The sequence below is a fragment of the Arachis hypogaea genome, chromosome 5, assembly GCF_003086295.3.
Source record: "Arachis hypogaea cultivar Tifrunner chromosome 5, arahy.Tifrunner.gnm2.J5K5, whole genome shotgun sequence".
Taxonomy (NCBI): domain Eukaryota; kingdom Viridiplantae; phylum Streptophyta; class Magnoliopsida; order Fabales; family Fabaceae; genus Arachis; species Arachis hypogaea.
Genome location: NC_092040.1, coordinates 17,826,731 through 17,831,644, shown reverse-complemented (window position 1 = coordinate 17,831,644; position 4,914 = coordinate 17,826,731).

Genomic DNA, 4,914 nt, shown 5'->3' with positions numbered 1-4,914 from the left:
GCAATGAGGGAGGAGCAACAAAGGCGAGGAAGGGACATAGAAGAGCTTAAGGACATTGTTGGTCCTTCAAGAAGAAGACGCCACTAAAGGTGGATTCATTCCTTGTTCTTATTTCTTTCTGCTTTTCAGTTTTTATATTGTGTTTATCTATGTTTTGTGTCTTTATTTCATGATCATTAGTATGTAGTAACTATGTCTTAAAGCTATGAATAAATTCCATGAAATTCTTCACCTCTCTTAAATGGAAAATGTTTTAAATCAAAAGAACAAGAAGTACATGAATTTCGGATTTATCCTTGAATTTAGTTTAATTATATTGATGTGGTGACAATACTTTTTGTTTTCTGAATGAATGCTTAAACAGTGCATATTTTTGATCTTGTTGTTTATAAATGTTAAAACTGTTGGCTCTTGAAGGAATGATGAACAAAGAGAAATGTTATTGATGATCTGAAAAAAAATCATGAAATTGATTCTTGAAGCAAGAAAAAGCAGTGAAAAAGAAGAAGCTTGCGAAAAAAAATTTTGGCGAAAAAAAATAGAAAGAAAAAGAAAAAGCAAGCAGAAAAAGGCAATAGCCCTTAAAACCAAAAGGCAAGGGTAAAAAGGATCCAAGGCTTTGAGCATCAATAGATAGGAGGGCCCAAGGAAATAAAATCCAGGCCTAAGCGGCTAAATCAAGCTGTCCCTAACCATGTGCTTGTGTCATGAAGGTCCAAGTGAAAAGCTTGAGACTGAGTGGTTAAAGTCGTGATCCAAAGCAAAAAGAGTATGCTTAAGAGCTCTGGACACCACTAACTGGGGACTCTAGCAAAGCTGAGTCACAATCTGAAAAGGTTCACCCAGTTATGTGTCTGTGGCATTTATGTATCCGGTGGTAATACTGGAAAACAAAATGCTTAGGGCCACGGCCAAGACTCATAAATAGCTGTGTTCAAGAATCAACATACTTAACTAGGAAAGTCAATAACACTATCCGAAATTCTAAGTTCCTAGAGAAGCCAATCATTCTAAACTTCAAAGGAAAAAGTGAGATGCCAAAACTGTTCAGAAGCAAAAAGCTACAAGTCCCGCTCATCTAATTAGAATTAATATTCATTGATATTTTTAAATTTATAGTATATTCTCTTCTTTTTATCCTATTTGATTTTCAGTTGCTTGGGGACAAGCAACAATTTAAGTTTGCTGTTGTGATGAGCGGATAATTTATACGCTTTTTGGCATTGTTTTTAGGTAGTTTTTAGTAAGTTCAAGCTACTTTTAGGGATGTTTTCATTAGTTTTTATGTTAAATTCACATTTCTGGACTTTACTATGAGTTTGTGTGTTTTTCTGTGATTTCAGGTAATTTCTGGCTGAAATTGAGGGACTTGATCAAAACACTGAAAAAGGCTGACAAAAGGACTGCTGATGCTGTTGGAATCTGACCTTCCTGCACTCGAAATGGATTTTTTGGAGCTACAGAACTTCAATTGGCGCTCTCTCAATGGCGTTGGAAAGTAGATATCTAGAGCTTCCCAGCAATATATAATAGTCCATACTTTATTTGGAAATTGATGACGTAACTTGGCGTTGAACGCCAAGTACATGCTGCTGTCTGGAGTTAAACGCCAGAAACACGTCATGTTCCGGAGTTGAACGCCCAAAACACGTTACAACTTAGCGTTCAACTCCAAGAGAAGCCTCAGCTCGTGGATAGATCAAGCTCAGCCCAAACATACACCAAGTGGGCCCGGGAAGTGAATTTATGCATCAATTACTTACTCATGTAAACCCTAGTAGCTAGTTTAGTATAAATAAGACTTTTTACCAGTGTATTAGTCGTCTTTTGACCACGTTTCATCTTTGGTCTCAGTTTCAATTTATTCTTCATCTTAAGAGGCTATTGATCACGTTTTAGGGGGGCTGGCCATTCGGCCATGCCTGAACCTTTCACTTATGTATTTTCAACAATGGAGTTTCTGCACACCATAGATTAAGGGTGTGGAGTTCTGCTGTACCTCAAGTTTCAATACAATTACTATTACTTTTTATTCAATTCTCTTTTATTCTTATTCCAAGATATACGTTGCACAACACTTTGATGAATGTGATGATCCGTGACACTCATCATCATTCTCACTTATGAACGCGCGTGACTGACAACCACTTCCGTTCTACCTTAGGCCGGGCGCATATCTCTTAGATTCCCCAACAGAATCTTCGTGGTATAAGCTAGATAGATGGCGGCATTCATGGGGATCCGGAAAGTCTAACCTTGTTTGTGGTATTCCGAGTAGGATCCTGGGAATCCGAAAAGTCTAACCTTGTCTGTGGTATTCCGAGTAGGATTCCGGTATTGAATGATTGTGACGAGCTTCAAACTCCTGAAGGCTGGGCGTTAGTGATAGACGCAAAAGAATCAATAGATTCTATTCCAACCTGATTGAGAACCGACAGATGATTAGCCGTGCTGTGACAGAGCATTTGGACCATTTTCACTGAGAGGATGGGATGTAGCTATCAACAAGGGTGATGCCTCCAGACGATTAGCCGTGCAGTGACAGCGCATAGGACCATTTTTTCGAGAGGATTAAAAGTAACCATTGATGATAGTGATGCCCTACATACAGCTTGCCATGGAAAGGAGTAAGAAGGATTGGATGAAAACAATAGAAAAGTAGAGATTCGAGAGGATTCTAGCATCTCCACACGCCTATCTGAAATTCCCACTATTGATCTACATAAGTATTTCTATCCTTTTTTATTTTATTTATCTTTTAGTTATTTAATCCAATTACATTTGACCCTATGAATCCACTTAACTGAGATTTACAAGGTGACCATAGCTTGCTTCACACCAACAGTCTCTGTGGGATCGACCCTTACTCACGTAAGGTATTACTTGGATGACCCAGTGCACTTGCTGGTTAAGTTGAACGGAGTTGTGAGCTTCTCTATTTCGTCCACCAATGATCAATTGTTGGGTTTGGACTATACTTGCAACGTCAATCCTATTTTTTTAGTGCCAAAATCCAAACCTATGCTCTTGGTCGTTGTCACCCCTCCTAAAATGCATTCTGACCTCCGCTACCAGGGAAGTCCTAAAAGAAGTCCACGGTGGTATGTGTGGAAACTACCTCGGGGCATGAGCTCTTTCCAAAAAGGTACTCCGAGCTGGTTTTCACTGGCTACTGATAAACCACTATTTTGTGTTTTTTATTGTGTTTAATTGAGTGGTTTTTATCAAATTCTTGCCCACTTATTCATATGATTAGCATGATATTACAATTCCTTCTCAAAGTTGTTCTATGGTTGAAAACTTGCTTCCTAGAGATCTTTTTATTGTATATTTTTATTCTCCTTTATGCCATTCGATGCCGTGATTTGTGTGTTAAGTGTTTCAAGCTTCATAAGGTAGGAATGGCTTAGAGAATGGAGAGGAAGCTTGCAAAAATGGAAGAAACACAAGAAACCAAGGAGATGATCAGCGAACACCGACGCGGACGCATGGCTCACGCGACTGCGTGAAATAGAGAAAATCACAGCGACGCGTACGCATGCTTGACGCATACGCGTGGATTGGAGTTCGCACAACGACGCGAGCATGTGCCTGACGCGCACGCGTGGAGAGGAAAATCGTCAAACAATGCGTATGCGTGACCGATGTGTACGCGTGACATGTGCGATCTGCAGAAAATTCAGGAAACGCTGGGAGCGATTTTGGCCTGTGTTCATACCCTGGGTCGAGGTGACCGACCCGGGATGTTCTACTGACAAGCGACCGACCTCTTCAGGTCAGACAATCTGACCTCTTCTCAAAGAGCTCGGCCAAAATGACCAAGAAAGCCCAAATAAAGGGCCCAAATAGAGGAACACGACTCAAATCTAAAGGCAGCCCAAGCCTATAGAGATAAGGGCAGTTCCCTTGAAGATAAGCTGACCTCACCCAAAGGTAAGATAAGATAAGATAACTAACTTATCTTATCTAAAAAGGTCACTCCACACCATTATAAATACATTGGAGCACCCAGGTATAACTCATACTCTAATTCTACTAAAAACCTGTTTAATACCCTTGCTAACTTAAGCATCGGAGTCCCTTGCAGGTACCACCACCCTCCAATAACGAAGGATCAGCAGCACCACCAAATCCAATGGGTCAGACACAACAGCTCCGACCAGTGCAGAAGATCTCGTCCGAGATCGACCTACAGTTTCAGGCAGCCCTCGGAACATTGGCGCCGTTGCCGGGAACCTGGAAGTCATCCCATCGTCATGGCGGACGACCATGACAATGACCACAATTCAGATCTAGAAGATAGAACGCCACACAAAAATGCGGACACTACACCAAAGGATACTTCTCAACTTAACAACAAAAAGAATTCTCCAAACGCAGAAGCCATGTAGGCGCTTCAAGACCGTTTGAAACAACTGGAAGAAGAAGCCCTATGTCAATGGGAGGCTGAGAAAGACCTACAAAAGGAAATAAGGCGACGCCGAGAATTGGAGGACAAACTCCTAAAACTCGAAGCTGATCTCAAGACCAAAGCCAACCGATCCCCTCATGAGGATAGCTCCCGCAAGGAACAAGATCCATTCACCAAGGAGATCATGAAGACCAAGATCCCAAAAGACTTTAAACTCCTGGACATGACTTTGTACGATGGTACTACAGATCCCGGCCATCATCTCAGCAATTTCAGAAGTAGAATGTACTTCACCGATGCCTCAGATGCAGTTCGTTGCAAAGCCTTTCTGACTACTTTAACAAAGACAGTAATTAGATTGTTCGACAGTCTACCTCCTAGGTCCATCTCGAGTTTCAACGACTTGGCCAAGAAGTTTTTGGCCAGATTCTCCATCCAAAAGGACAAGGCTAACCACGCCCCAAGTCTATTAAGAATCAGGCAAAGAGAACGGGAAAGTCTCC